Consider the following 17153-nt stretch of genomic DNA (forward strand, 5'->3'; position numbering starts at 1 on the left):
TCCTGAAGCTAAAAGGATGATCCTCTACTATGATCCTCTGCTACTCTCTGTTTTATAGTCTTGTTTTTTTAATAGAGTTGGAAAGAAAAGTAAAGCTTCTCTCTTTCTTAGGTAAAAATGACCAGAAATGTGCAAGGGAAGAAATGGTTACAGCTTAGCTAGGTTGACCCAATAAAATGGCTATAATACTTTTAAAATAAAATATTTATACCCCATCAATAAAAATGTATATCTTTCTCTCTTTTTCTAAAAAAATGTTGATTTATTTATTTTGAGAGAGAGAGAGAGAAAGAACACATGGGGGAGAGGCAGAGAGAAAACGAGAGAGAGAGAGAATCCCAAGCAGGCTCCATACTCTCAGCGCAGAGCCCAACACAGGGCTCAAATTCACACATCATGAGATCATGACCTGAGCTGAAATCGAGTCAGATACTTAACTGACTAAGCCACCCAGATGCCCCATTTTCCCTCTTTTTTTAAGACAATAATTTAGAATGGATGGTAACTTCAACTGGAGTAAAATCATTTTTGCTACTTTTGGTTTTTTTAATTCATCTCCATAGAATATTAACAGTTTTGGGGCACCTGGGTGGCTCAGTCGGTTGAGCAGCCGACTTCGGCTCAGGTCATGATCTCGCGGTCCGTGAGTTCGAGCCCCGCGTGGGGCTCTGTGCTAACAGCTCAGAGCCTGGAGCTTGTTTCAGATTCTGTGTCTCCCTCTCTCTGACCCTCCCCCATTCATGCTCTGTCTCTCTGTGTCTCAAAAATAAATAAACGTTAAAAAAAATAAAAAAAAACAGTTTTAAATTACAGAGGTCATGAACTCCAGTGTATCCATTTTTCAGCAAGGAAGCTGAGTGCAGATATGCCATATGAGTTACCCAGGAGAGGAGTTATGAATGTCTAATAGCTAAGCTGAAAATCCGGGTCTGTTCCTTCCCAGACTTCTCATCTCCTCTCTGCCAATCTACTTCATCACTTCCTTCAGATTTGAATACACTTCTGTTTAAGGAGGTCTTTCCTAACTAATTCTTATCAATGACCACTATCTTATCCAACATTGCTTCAACATTTAGGCATTACAGATATACTATAAATTCTAAAACCAGATGTCAAACAGATCTATTTCATTAGGTAGCTCCGCGTTTTAGAAGCTTAAGTGTTGTTCCTCCCAACTAAACATCAAGTCTTTCAAGTCTACAAGTACTTTGTAATAATAGCTCCATTTTATTTGGCGAAAGGGCATGCTAACAGAATTCTATATAGTGAATGGGAAAATGAAAATTTACCATTAGAAAATTTTTCCAGGTTTAAGATGTGAATACTAAAGCATTTTCCCCTACAATTTAGTGTGACTGATAATGGCTGTTGATAGTAGGATTTTTGTTATGTTTCACTCTGTTATCAGTCCATCACATGTTAAGCTTATTTCTGCAGGCATTTCTTTTGTAATAAATAAGAGTTTGCATCTTAACTCGAACATTATTTCCTAGTAAATTAAAAGAATGCAAGGCATGGGGCGCCTGGGTGGCGCAGTCGGTTAAGCGTCCGACTTCAGCCAGGTCACGATCTCGCGGTCCGGGAGTTCGAGCCCCACGTGGGGCTCTGGGCCGATGGCTCAGAGCCTGGAGCCTGTTTCCGATTCTGTGTCTCCCTCTCTCTCTGCCCCTCCCCCGTTCATGCTCTGTCTCTCCCTGTCCCAAAAATAAATAAACGTTGAAAAAAAAATTAAAAAAAAAAAAAGAATGCAAGGCATTAATCCTATGGAAAAGTGATGCAGAGGGGCGCCTGGGTGGCTTAGTCAGTTAAGCATCCGACTTTGGCTCAGGTCATGATCTCACGGTCCGTGAGTTCGAGCCCCGCATCGGGCTCTGTGCTGACTTCTCAGAGCCTGGAGCCTGTTTCATATTCTGTGTCTCCCTCTCCCTCTGCCCCTCCCCCATTCATGCTCTGTCTCTCTCTGTCTCAAAAATAAATAAACGTTAAAAAAAAAATTTAAAAAAAAAGTGATGCAGACATAGCCTCAGTGTAGTATAAAAGTCAATCAAAATGAGACAAACAGTTAATGAGACAACTTACTAAGAATAAACAGTTACTCTATTTATTTGTTGCAGTGGAGATTGGCAAGATGGGTTAACTAAAACCCTATTGAAGTGTAGTAGGTCTGAACAGAGCTGAGGATGTTGAAGGATTTTAAAGGGGTTACACAGGAAATGTCCTAGTGAACCCTCATGCATTCTGTGTGCCAAGGAACAGGTTCTGCATGCAACTCGTGAGTCAGAACACAGCAGGCCAAGAAAACATCATACGTACATTGTGACATTCAAGAAAAGATAAAATTGTCATTCTCAAGCAAGTAGGGAAGGATGTAGCATTTTGCAGAATATGTTGAAGGTAAGTGTAGTCTCCATAAAGACTATTTACAAGAAGGATTTTGGGTGTGTGCTGAACTAAAAACTAAAAGCTATCTGCAAATAGTAATGGGGCCTTAAAATGAGCCAGATGCATTCCATCATAGAACCGCATCGGACAAGGAACCTCTGTGGCTCACACAGAAGGAGCTTAACAGAATTGGGTAAGACACCAGATTCAATTAGGGAGAATTACCGGATCTTTACTGAAAGTTTATCTTGTTATCTCCAATATTTAAAAATATAAATGTGTAAGTTAATGCACTGAAAATGATTCCCTGCCAGAGATCCACAGCTTAACACCAACAAGATGGGGATTTAAATATATGATAATGTCTGTGCTCCTACCTCCTCTGTTGCAGGGGGTTTTAGAATAATGATGTTCATGCTGTCTATAGGATAGAGAAATCTTGATATTTTTATTAAGCCAATAACCAGCCTCTATAGTCATAAATCCTATAGTTTTACCCTAAAGGGAGAGGGCATATGTTATAGACTTAATGTGTCCCCTCAAAATTCATATTTAGAAGTGGGCCTTTGGGAGGAAATTAGGTCATGAGTATGTAGCCATAATAAATGGAATTCATACTCTTTTAAAAGACACCTTAGGGAGCTTCCTTGCCCGTTCTGTCTTGTAATGATGCTGCAAGAAGACAGCTTTCTATGAACCAAGTAGTGAGCTCTCACCAGATATCGAATATCACCTTGGTCTTGGACTTCCCAGCTTCCAGAACTATAAGACATAAATTTATCTTGTTTATAAACCGTCCAGGCTGTGGTGTTCTGTGATGATACCATAATGCCCAAATGGACTAGGACATTATATCTAGGATTTGGGGACAACTGGAGTCCTACCAAAATCTGTCAGTTTCGTAGGGTTCCCTTAACAAAGTACCACAAACAGAGTGACTTAACAGCTGAAATTTATTCTCTCACATTCTTTAGGCTAGATGTCCAAAATCAAGGGTTGGCAGGGCCATGCTCTCTCTGAAGGCCTTAGGGAAGGATTCTTCTTTGTCTCTTATAGCTTCGGATGGTTGCACGCAATCCTTGTCATGTTGCCTTCTAGTAATCTTGACTGAACTGGCTAACTATACTAGATTGGTTCCTCCCAGTTCTGCAGTGAGGCCACCATGCATTTTTTTCATCCACAACTTTGTTTTACCTTGCCCTGGGTTTTGTCTTGAATCTGATAAATTTTGAGAATAAATCTATAAGACGTTAAGGCACAGCACACCAGGGTCAGAATAAATTCCTTCCAGCAGTAATTTACCCACCAGCTGGTTAACAGGGAAACCTGCCCAACTAAACAATTTCTGTTGTCTGACACAAAGGATTTCTATCTCCTCCCGGTCTCTCTCTTCTCTGTTTTCTGATACAGTGTTTGTGACACTGGAAACAGTGCAGTTGTCCCTCCCTTTCAAGTTAGACACTGAAAAATCTTTGAGAGTGTATCTTTTTTTTCTCAGAGAGACCAACAGTTTGCCATTAGGCTTTCCTGGCTGATGAAAAGTGGATGCTTCAGAAGTGACATCCATGAGGTCTGCTCAGCTTCCAGCCTGAGATTCTAGGGCTGCTGAGGAAGCAGTCCTTCAAGGAGACTGAGTCTGGACTGAGGCAGCTCCATTGTGAGTCTGCTGTCTCAAATTCCTTTTAATTGACCAAAATATCCCTAGGAAACTTCACTTACCATCCTTCCCAGCCTTTATCTCCTGCTTCCTCCTACGTCCACCTAGAAGACATTGTTCTTCCATGACTGAGAGCATTAGTCTTGTGCCTCCTATCTGCCAGCAGTATGCCTTGTGCTTTACACGAAGGAAGTATTGTCTCTACTTCACATGAAGAAACAGAGGATCAGAGGAGTTAGTGATGTGTCTGACATCACACAGGAACAAGTAGCTAAACTGGGTTTTTTAATTCAATATGGCTGATTCTCAAATCCCTCAACTTCTACTTCACCATTATGTGTCATGATGACCTTCTTCCTTAAAATTTTTTGAAGGCAGGGGGAACTTGGGTGGCTCAGTCACTTGGGTCTCCGACTTCGGCTCAGGTCATGATCTCGTGGTTCATGAGTTCGAGCCCCGCATCAGGGGGACTCTGTTCTGACACCTAAGAGCCTGGAGCCTGCTGCGGATTCTGTATCTCCCTCCTTCTCTGTCCCCTCCCCTGCTCTCACTCTGTCGTTCTCTGTCTCTCACAAATGAATAAACGTTAAAACATTTTTTAAATTTTTTTGAGGGTAAGTATTTAGTTCAAAGTTCATAAGTAATACATGCTCAAACACACAAGTTGAAAAAACTAAAGTCCCAAATCTCCCTGGCACTTCCCTTCCACTCATCCTCTCCTTAGTTCACCAACACAGGGGTACATAGAGCTTCTCACTATTAACGATTCAGGGTTTATCCTTCCCTATTTTTCTCTATGTATTTCAATATGTATACAAATATATATATATATTTTCTTATATGTGAGTGTTGCTTTTTTCCTCCCTAAAAAATGGGTAATGTTAGACGTAGTATCTTCAACTTGATCTTTTCATTTAATCTACCTAGATATCTCTCCAGATATATGCTTGCAGAAGTAGTTTGTTCTTTTCATTTATTTTTGCAAAGCTATTTTAAGTTAAAGCACAAGAGTGACCTCCACAGCAAATCCTTGTTTTGCATTTAAAAAAAAATGTGTATGTATGTGTGTGTGTGTGTGTGTGTGTGTGTGTGTGCACGTGTCTGTGTGCACATGTGTGTGTGTGCATACGTGCCCTTTCAAAATGATACATTTCTGGAAGGTAAAGGAGACAAATGGCTACTTAAATTCAAGGAAAGCAACATATGTGATGGCTGAACAGCCAGGGGTTGACATTGGGTCCTTGTCTCTGCAATCAGAAGCATAATACCTCACTCTTAGCTACTAAAAGGAGAGTAGGAAGATCCATGAGTTCATATCTTCAGCACATTTGCACATCCTTGGGAAGAATTCTTTGGATATGCAAGGATGTTTTATCTTTGTTCCATAGATTACAGAATACAATTTCTTTTTTTAAAGTTTTTTTTTAACATTTATTTATTTTTGAGACAGAGAGAGACAGAGCATGACTAGGGGAGGGTCAGAGTGAGAGGGAGACACAGAATCCAAAGCAGGCTCCAGGCTCTGAGCTATCAGCACAGAGCCTGACGAGGGGCTCAAACTCACAGTCAGTGAGATCATGACCTGAGCCGAAGTCGGACGCTTAACCAACTGAGCCACCTAGGCGCCCCCAGAATGCAATTTCAAAGTAGACACTACCTCTTTTTTAGGGAACTCCAAAAATTTCATGTTGTACATAAAAACAATAGCATTAAAAAATCTATTGCACTTATTATGGAAGAGGCATATCATAACTAGATGCTTGTCAGTTTTATTCTCTTTGCAAGGGGCTGCTGACGTCTTCAAGCTTACTTATTTCTGATTCTCATTGTCTAATTTTAATTCTGATGTTCTTTAGGAGACACTGCAGTCTAGGCACTGAGAGGAAAAAGAGGAAGAGAGATATCTAAAAGGTCAAAGATATTTAGAAAGTGGGTTTTCTATGGGTATGTGGAGCTGTACAGTTTGGTGTAAAAATTCCCCTCGGGTAAGGCTTGTCCAGCAGGGTATTTCTAGTTGTACTGAATAATGTGTATATTGTGAACAATATTTTTTTTGCAAGCAAGATACAATGTTGCTAGTTTCAGGTAAAAGTTGCTGGAATTGGTCTCTACATAAAAAATAAACTTTTGATTCACAGAGAGCAATTATAAAAGATGTCACTTCAAACATTCAGCCTGGAGTGGGAGCCTGGAGAGGGTGGCCTGAGAGCAAATTAGCTGAACTGACTTCCGCAATGCCTTCCAGCTGGTTAAGTGAAAATGACTCTCAGTGAAGATGTTTGGTTTTTTAGAGACCTACTTAAGCCCTGCTTACCATTTACCATTTAATGAGTATTCTAGGAAAACAACCCAAGTCATACCACACATGCAATGTGATTGTGGGTTATACCTCTCAGACTCTGTTTTCCAATATGTCTCATCGTGCTTATGAATATTATGCTATAGCAAAGGAAATGTATATTTACATCTGTGAGTATAGTTTGCAGCTGGACAATTATCTCATCAAACTGCATCTGGTTGATGGTTGTAAGAGAAAGGAATGGTCTCTACAAGGATGAAAGTGCGGTGGTTTATGGAATGCCACAGCCAGAATCAACAAAAAGAGGATGGGTTTTAAAGGCAGAAAACTTTGAATTAGAGCTTGAGGTCACTGCACCAGGAATTCTCTGTCTGCAGGTATCCATATAGCTAATTCCCTCACCTCAATCCAGACTTTGCTCAAATGTCACCTTTTAAATGAGACCTACCCTGTCTACTTAATTTAAATTATGTGGCGTCTGGGTGGCTCATTCTGTTAAGCGTCCAACTTCGGCTAAGGTCATGATCTCACTGCCTGTGAGTTCGAGCCCCGCGTCAGGCTCTGTGCTAACGGCACAGAGCCTGGAACCTGCTTCAGATTCACTCCCCATCTCTCTGCACCTCCCCTGCTTGCTCTCTTTCTCAAATATAAAATTAAAAAAACATAATAAATAAATAAATAAATTGCAACCATGTCCTACCTAGAATTCTAGATTTCCCTCTTGTTTTTATTTTTTACATATTATGTAGCATCTTCTAAGATCCTTTATCAGATATTTATTTTACTTTAATCTTTATCATCCTTTTTTTTTCTTTCAAGTATATGAAATTTCCTCCACAATAGCAGGAAATTGTGATATGTTTCATTCCCTGATGTATCTTAATATGTAGAACTGTGTCTGGAAAATAGTGAGTGTTCAAAAATGTATTTGGTGAATGAACAAATGGACCACTTACTAGACTTTCTGGTACATAACAGGCTCTCAAGCATATTACCTGACTTTCCTTCTCTTCCCTTCAAATAACTAAATCTAAATAACAGATTCTTGTTCAGGCCTTTCTTACTATCACAATATCATGTGTATAAATCAAGTTATTGGATTTGATGCGGTTGAGTCCTGCTTATGCAATTTTATAAAAGAGTTACACTCATCTATAAGAACTTTTAAAAAATAAAAATAACAGGGGGCACCTGGGTGGCTCAGTCAGTCGAGTACCCAACTCTTGATTTTGTCTCAGGTCATGATCCCAGGGTCATGATATTGAGCCCCATGTCCAGCTCTGCACTGAGTGTGGAGCCTGCCTAAGATTCTCTTTCTGTTTTTTTTTCTCTCTCTCCCTTTGTTCCTTCCCCTGCTCACACACTCTCACCCTACAATAAACATAATAAAATAAAATAAAAAATAAAAATAACAGCGTCTATTGTAAGGATTTTGAAAATTACATCTACCTCAATGTAATACATAATCTATCCTTAAAAAAAACTTTATTTATTTATTTTGAGAGACTGCAAGAGAGAGATCGAGCCAAGAGGGGTAGAGAGAGAGGAAGAGAGAGAATCCCAAGCAGGCTCCATGTTGTCAGCCTGTGGCCTGACATGGGGCTCAGTCTCACAAACCATGAGATCATGACCTGAAGCAAAAACCAAAGTCGGATGCTTAACGGACTTAGGCACCCAGGCATCCAGATAATCTCTCCTTAAAAAAAAAATAATAGCTAGAGAAGGAAAATCCATCATCCCTTCAAGTATTTATTCAGTGTCTAACAAACCTTACATTTCTTTCATGCATCCAATTTTTTTTCTTATTTTTACTGATTGTATTTTTGTCTGGTTGATTCCCAGTGACATGCTTGGAGGAGTCCTCCTCTTGTCCAGTCCTGCTGTAGAAAGGGTCTTTCCAGTCCAACTTTTCTGTTGACTCACCTAATGTAGATTCTTTGCTTTCAGTCCAGAGGTTGACATTTTCTCTCTTTTGAATTAGGGATCTGTTGCAGGTTGGGTTCTCCAGAAGGCAGACACAGAGATGAAGTTAAGAAAGGAAAAGGTAGTAACACCTGAGAAAGGAGAAGGGATGGAGGCTGACTGGGCAGAAGGAGCTGTGAGACTAGAGTGAACCTGAGAAAGCTTCTACCATGAGGGGTGTGGAGCAGAGATCACTCATCATAGAAGTCCTAGGTTAGGAAGAATGGACAGGCCCTTGCACCACCGCCTTACTCAGTCATTAGGTGGAATTATCCCAAGAAGAGCACTGCCTCACCTCTAAACCTGAGGAGGACCCAGAAGCCATTAACCATAGGAGTCCTTCAGCTAAGCATCTTGAAGGAAGCAGCTATCTCCTGTTCTGAAGGAGAATCTGAGCAGCACATATTCCTGTCTTTCACAATATTACAGCATCTGCTGTCATAGCCCTGCCCCTGTCTCCTCAGCGCTCACCCTCCCTGTGCATGCTGATGACTCCCTTGTGCAGACACTTGTGACCTGTCACTGCAGGATTTCTCTGATGTGCTTGGCTGGTGTGCACAGCTGGCCATAGGTGCTGGGGAGTGTTGTCTCAAGAACATTGTTCTGCCAGTGAAGGAAGAGAAGTGGAGGAGAATATAACCCACCTTCCTCTCTGCTTAGATGGGAAAACACTGACATATGTTCTATCCAGTCTTCCAGATATCCCCCAACGGACTGAGCTTCAGCTGTCTGCAGTGGTAACCTGCTTGATAATATACCCTATATTGACTTCTTGTCCTTCCCTCATTTCTTATCGCCCTATCCCCCTATCGGCACATTTTAGGATCACTTGCCAAATAAATTAGTCTCATGTCCTGCCTCAGGTCTACTTTCTCAGGGAATCCAGCTTAAGATTGGTGTCTTGCTCTGTATGTGGTTTATAGCATTCTATTCACTGAATAGAGATGAGACTGGGAGTCAGGAAGCCTGGAGGATGTTGGATATTTGATGTTCTTCAGTCCCTCTAATCCCAGGAAGGTCAAATAACTTGGCAAAAATTATGCAATAAATTACTGGGAATGTTAGAAATGGAACAAATGGTCCATCATTGATTTAGGTTTAGTTGAATTCTGATTTTATAATAAGGGACCGATGAGCATTTAAAAACAGACAAAGTACACACACCCCAATATTTATAGCTGCATAATCTGCAATAGCTAAACAATGGAAATAGCCCAAATGGCCATCAACTGATGAATGGATAAAGAAGCTGTGACACATGTACACACACACCTGCACACACACACACGTGCACGTGCACACACACACACACACACACACACACAGATTATTATTCAGCTATCAAAAAGAATGAAATCTTGCCATCCAGGAAAACATGTATGGAGCTACAGAGTATTAGGCTAAGCAAAGTGAGTCAGAGAAAAACAAATGCCATGTGACTTTACTCACATGTGGAATTTAGGAAACAAACAAAAAGCGGGTGAAAAAAGAGACAAACTCAGAAACAGACTCTTAACTGTCAAGAACAAACTGATGGTTACCGGAGGGGAGGTGGGTGGGAGGACGGGTGAAATAGGTGATGGGGATTAAGGAGTGCACTTGTTATGATGAGTACCTAGTGCTGTATGGAAGTGTTGAATCACTAAATTATACACCTGAAACTAATACTACACTGTATGTTAACTAACTTAAATTTAAATAAAAACTTAAAAAAATAAAAATAAGAAAGGGATGTTGGTCCTTCACCTCTATCTCTTGTGTGTTTCCTCTGAACAGGATACATCATTTCCTGCCAAGGCACTACAATTACGCTGTTTAATGTTCTTATGGCTTTGAGTTTTAATAATGCTCTCATTTATTTTATCCCATTCAAAATGTTTATTTATTAATTTTTAGAGAGAGATAACAAGAGGGAGAAGGGCAGAGAGAGAGAGGGGGAGAGAGAATCCTATTCAGGCTCCGTGCTGTTAGCACAGAGCCAGATGTGGGGCTCTAACCCACAAACCGTTAAGATCATGACCTGAGCTGAAATCGAGTTAGACACTCAACCCACTGAGCCACCCAGGTGCTCCCCCATTTTTTCCCGAAGTAACCTGGTCATACAGCTAGAGATTCGAGAAGGGTCCATTTTACTTTGAGAAAACTCAGGTGTAGAGAATGTAAATGTCTTCTTTTGTCCATAATTAAATTGTTAGCAATTGGAGGAGGTGATACTCAGGCTCAGATTTTTGTGCTCCACATAGAGTCAGCTTGTCACTTTATCTTGTTGGTTTCTCTCAAATCTATATACAAGCACAAAGCATCGTTTTGCCTTCTTTCCCCTTTATTCCAGCTAGCATCATCAAAATATGTGTCCCATGTATATACATTTTTATACTTCCATATTTGCATTCTGCTGGTCTCTGGGTGGAATTAATACATTGATAAATAGAAGAGAACTCCCAAGTTATACAAAATCTCAACTTCATTGTTAGCTTTGCTGTTGCCTATCAAAACTTTCTGCAATGCTGCTGACAGAAAAGTGAATGAATCCTTTGCTACTAGATTACCCTCACCTTCTTAGCAAGTGAGAGTTCAAGAAAAAATAATGAATGAAAATCTAATCAGAGGAGTGAAGAAAAGCCACTTGATTAATCTATACACTGGAAAAAAAATCCTTGCAAAGTCTTTATACTTTAGATCCATATAGAGAAAAGCTACAATTATTCAATGTGTACGGTAACCCCTGATGGGAATTTTGAAGAGTTTTCTCAACCGGCAATCTTTTCACCTCATCTCCAACTCCAGTTATTTAGCTGTATAGAATTCGCTGCCTGCAGTGTATGCAAATGGAGTGGGGAAGGGGGCAAAAATGACGAACATGAAATTCTATTTTGATAGGGAAGATATTGAACTTCAAGTTGTTGCGGTGGAAATTAATGCACGTTGTTTTCTTCAGGACCAACAGAAATATGAGCAGCAATGAGTAGTGGAAATATGAATATAAAGTGAGGGCTACTGATGAGACAAGTCAGTCACTTGCTTCCTTATTAGTGAGACAATTACACCTGACTATGGGAGGGTCTGGTTAGAATCCTTATGGTGCCAATTCTAGCCAGAGCTGCGTGGTTGGGACCTGGGCTTAGAGGCTGAGACCACAACTGAGGGGAAGTCTCCCTTGACTTCCCCTACTCCTTATCCTGGGAGTTAAGAACCCCGAACTCCTAAGCTAAAGTCCTTCCAGAGAATATGATCTTTCTCCTAGATAGAGACCAAGGAAACCTGTGGGAATGAGAATATTCCATTCCTCTTAAGAAACTCAGGTCTGCATTAACTGATCTCCATCATATAAGACCAGCAGTGGAGCTCAGGGAAATGATCACTAGGGCACATCTAAACTGATCAGGATAAAAAGGACCAGCGCTCCTCCAGAGCACTTCTTGTGTCCTGGCTGACCCTGATAAAAGCTCTCCTGAGTCCCTGCTCAAATTCAAAGTTGCTGATTTTGGATCCCTGACCTATAGCCCTGTCTCTGTCTTTAATAAATCTCAAATAGAGCAAGTCCTGTCAAACCCTTCTTGTGTGGTATCTGCCTACTGTTACCTTGTTACCTAATGGACTAGGAAGTCTTTCCATACTCCTCTGGGCATTTCAGGATCTGACACAAAAAGGAACCATGCTCAAAATCCCAAAGGATCACTCACCTGACTAGAATAGGGAAGTTTATATGTCTCTTCATCTTAAGTGCACCATTCAATTTTATAGGCCAGAAACATTTTCCCTTGAGTTAGTCTGGTCAGAGAAGATGTAAAGATTTTTCAGTGTAAGAAATATTAGGCCAAATTCTGCTCTATGAACACACTTCTCTTTGGGAAGTGATACTTTGTAGAAGGTAGACTTCTGCATGAAAAAGTTAGTATATCTGCTAAAGGCTGAATTTATGTCCAGAGGTATCTCTAATCCAAGAGTGGCAGCCAAAAAAAGGGGAGCAGATCACCTGGACAGCTCAGTAGGTTAAGCATCCAACTTTGGCTCAGGTCATGATCTCACGGTGTGTGGGTTTGAGTCCTGCATTGGGCTCTGTGCTGACAATGTGGGACCTGCTTGGGATTTTCTCTCTCTCTCTCTCTCTCTCTCTCTCTCTCTCCCCCTGTCCCTTTCCCCACTCTTTCCCTCTCTTTCTCTCAAAATAAATAATAAACTTAAAAAAAATTCTAAAACTTGATGATAGCCTTCAGACAAAGCAGGTCTTACCTATATAAGTATCCAAGTAACAACAATCTGGAATCTGGCCTCTTCACATGTATCCATAGAGCCTATCCCTGGGGGTTAGCTATCGCCCAAGTCAGTCCTCTGTTTCATCATAGTTTTACTTTTTTTTTTTTTTTAAATTGAAGTATAGTTGACACACAGTGTTACATTAATTTCAGGTGTATGACATAATGATTTGACAACTCTTTATATTATGCTATGCTCACCACAAGGGAAGCTACCATGCATCACTATACAGCACTATCGTAATACTACTGACTATATTCTCTCTGCTGTACCATTCATCCCAGTGACTTATTCATTCCATAACTGGAAGCCTTTATCTTTGACTCCTCTGTACCCATTTTGCTCATACCCTCCACCTGGAAACTACCAGTATGTCCTCTGATTTATGGCCTTGTTTCTGCTTTCTTTTCTTGTTGTTGCTGTTGTTACTCCACATATGAGCATATGAGTGAAGTCATATGGTGTTTGTCTTTCTCTGCTTTATTTCACTTAGCATAATTCCCTCTGGGTCCATTCATGTTGTTGTCAATGGCAAGATTTCAGCATTTTTGATGCCTGAGTAATATTCCACTGTGTGTACACACATACACACATACACACACACACACACACACACACACACACACACACTGCATCTTGTTTCTCCATTCATCCATTGATAGACACTTAGCTTTCTTCCATATCTTGGCTGTTGTAAATAATGCTGCAATAAACATAAGAGTACATATACCTTTTTGAGTTAGTGTTTCCATATTCTTTGGATAAATATCTAGTAGTGGAATTACTGGATTGTATGGTACTGTTTTCCACAGTGGCTGCACCAATTTGCATTCCTACAACACTGTATGAGGGTTCCTTTTTCTCCAAATCCTCACCTATTCTTATTATTTCTTGTCTTTTTGGTACCAGCCCTTCTGACAGGTGTAAGGTGACATCACACTGTGGTTTTGATTTGAATTTCCCTGATTACTAGTGATAATGAGTATCCCTTCATATATCTGTTGCCCATACACATGTTTTCCTGAGAAAAATATCGTTTCAGGTCCTTTTCCCATTTTTAATTGAACTATTCATGTGGTGTTTAGTTGTGTTTTTTGGGTTTTGTTGTTGTTTTTTGTATATTTTGATTCTTAGCCTCTTATCAGATATATTTTTGCAAATATCTTCTCTCATTCCATATATAGATTGCCTGTTCATTTTTGTTGATGGTTTCCTTCACCATGCAAAAGTCTCAGTAGTTTATTTTTAGCATAGCTTTATTTTTAAATGATAGTTTTTGAGAGTTTTCTGCGTGCTCTCACATACCTTACCATTATTTCACCTCTACTTTATTAAGTAAACATGCCAGGAACAATTTTAACCATTGTAAAGAATGGAAGGATCATATTAGTTAAATAATTTACCCTACATCACAGTTAATTAGATAGCAGTGCTGAAATTTAAGCCAACATTTGAACTAACTCCAAAATTTACTTTCTAGAAATATGAGGTTCAAATTTTGAAAAATAATTCACATCAGAGCTCAGTCTAGAAACCAAGATTTCCAATTCTTAAGGATTATTTGTGTTTCACATCAGATTCTCAATGAGTTTCTGTATTTTTAAGTTTGGGGACATTTAAAGTTTTGGGTTATCATAAATGAGTAGCTGGTCATCAATGTACTGTTCACAGAATTTACACAATTCAATTATTAAAGAGAAATAAAGCATAACAGGTGGCATAATTATACGATTTCAATGTGATAATCATTGAGCTATATTCCTGATTTGGAGAAAAAGTGATCACTAGTTTGTCACAGCTTGATGAAAATATTCTCAAAGGTGATAACATTTTTTACCATGAGAGTTTTAGCTCACAAAATAACCCTCTCTTATCAAATAGGTTTTCCAGGATTTGGGGATATAGAAGGAGATGCTAAAGGATGACTAAAACTTCTTCCCTTTTCTCTGCCTCTTTTTTTTTTTCTGTGCTTACAATTTTCTGTAAGGGTTTCTTTATATGAACAAAATCTTACAAATCAGACATAGCCTCACCAAGGGAATTCAGCCACACAATACAAAATTCCCATGATGGGATGGTACTTCTGACAGAAACTCAGCCTATGAAATAGTATGATTTTGTGTTTTATCAAATCTCCCTAGATAAAAAAATTGTCTGATTAATTCTGCTTAGATCCATGGAGTTACCACTTATCTTCTAAAGCAGGCCAGCCCTTGCCTTCTTCTAGTGAGAACTGGTTTTTATTTTTAGTTTCGAAGCAATATTTCCTAGCGTTTTTAGACTTACATTGGTTAATATTGCTGTTGTTCTGTTTTGAATGAGACTCTGTTAACTATCACCTTCATTTGCCAGCAGAAATGTTCCAAGAGACCAAAACAATTTATGATGAATTTTCTTTTATAGCACAGTAAATGATGGAAACTCAGCTGCCAGACTACCAAAGGAAAGAGTTTTAACTGTTTAGCTCTGGCTAACATGTTATAGGAAACATTGACGAATCAGCAGAAGCTTTATATAGCCCAACAGGAAAAAACACTAATATTTGGACTTCTTGTCATATTTAATTTTAGTTTCCGAACACGTGGACAACTTTGCTTTATTTCTTAACTCTCAGCAAAGAGACAAGCAGTTACCTTAGTCAAAAGTTGTTTTTGTGAAAGGTTATTTTCATGGCCCTGATGAAACCATTAAAAATAATCTTGCTTTCAGAAGTGGAAAAGGAAAAGGGCCTTATCAAACATAGAAAACAGTTGCATTACTAAATCAGAATTTGAGTACAATGTGAGATCTTTGGAAATTCTAGATAAAAATCCTGCTTGAAAGAGAAAAGAAAAACAAATAACAACCCCAAATGGACAATAAACTTATACTCTTCATGAAGTTAAGGAAAACTAATATCAATTAACCACATGTTTTTAATAATGTTTCCTATTAAAAATGTCCATGGGAGTGCCTGGGTAGCTCAGTTGGTTAAGTGTCTGACTCTTGATTTTGGCTCGGGTCATGGTCTTTCTCTCTCAAAATAAATAAACTTGAATGAATGAATAAATGAATAAAATGTCCCTGAATTTCAGAGACCTTTTTATATTACTGGAGTCTCTATTGGTTTGTCCCTAATATGGTTGAAATCCACTTGCTGACTTAGTTTGTTTCTCTGGCTACTGAGATTTCTATTCCTCCAAATGAAGTCTCCTAGTCACAAATATGGGATTTAACAGAAATGAAGTAAAAAGTTTTATTTCAAGAAAAACGAAAACTTATATGCACACAAAGACTTGTACACAAATGTTTATAACAGCTCTATCCACAAATATCCTTGAACAGCTGAGTGTGAAGACCAACTGGTAATGGAATATTCAGCAATAAAAAGGAACAAAATACTGATGCATGCAACATCATGGGGGAATCACAAAGTCATTATGCTGCGTGAAAGTTGTTAACCTCAAAAGATGACGTTAAATACGATTCCATTTAAACGACTTTCTCAAGTAAAAACTGTGGTGATAGAAAGCAGATCAGGGGTTGTCAGGAGTTACAGCTGAGAGTAGGCTTGTTGCAAAGGGGATTTTTTTTTGTGGTGGAAACCAGTTCTCTCTTCTGATTGTGGTGGTGGTTACATAAATCTGCACATGTATCAACATTAATAAAACTATATAACAAAAAAGTCAATTTTACTCTGATGATTTAAAAAATACAATTTATTATAAAAAGTAATGAACAAGAATTAAAAAAAAATGATTTCATTACTTTTCCTTCTTCTGGAATCCCATAGAAAGAATGTTGCTATTGGAAGCTGACAAAAAACTATTTTTCTTTGCAATATCTTGGGCCTCTCCCAACTGAAACTGGCTTTTTCTTCATAAGGGCAAACCTGGTGGTGATGATGGTAATGATACCTTCATCATGTATTCAATCTGTGCCAATCATCACTCTAAGTCCTGTACATGCATCTCTGCATATTTATAACAGTCCTGAGGAAGTTGGTCTTATTCAGGCCTCCATTGTACAATGGAAAAAACTGAGGCATGGGAATGTTAAGTAATTTGCCCAAGATCCCTCATTTGGCAAGTGGCTGACTTTCTGTTCAAATTGAGGCACTCTGACTGCAGGGGCCTTTGCCCTCAGCTATGATGCTTACTACTTCTTTCTAAATTCTGCTGAGTAAACCTTACGAGTACAGAGTCTCTATTCAAACTACTTGGTTTGACTTTGTACATCCAAGTTCTTGTAAAGCATCAAGGGTTTTCTTTCCCCCTTTAGTCCCACTTTCTAGTCTTTCTTTTTCTGAAGGTGTATGAGTAGAACACAACCATTTTAAAAGTTTGTAGTTAACTTATCTGAGCATAGAGTCTAGATCTAAAAAAAGAGTCCATCTGCCATCTTCCTATTGCTAACGTAGGTTAGATCTTAAAGCACCTGGCCCAAGAAACACAGACAAATTGCTTTTTGTGTCATTTTTTTTTTTGCGAGGAAACATCATGTATCATTGTGAGAGGTTCATGTAAATGGAACTTGTTCTAAGCTGGCAGAATTAACTAATATTTTCTCCTCAGCATTTGAATAAACACAAGACAGTTTTGGATCTGTTCAAATTCC

This window comes from Prionailurus viverrinus, chromosome A1 (genome assembly GCF_022837055.1).
Source record: "Prionailurus viverrinus isolate Anna chromosome A1, UM_Priviv_1.0, whole genome shotgun sequence".
Lineage (NCBI taxonomy): Eukaryota > Metazoa > Chordata > Mammalia > Carnivora > Felidae > Prionailurus > Prionailurus viverrinus.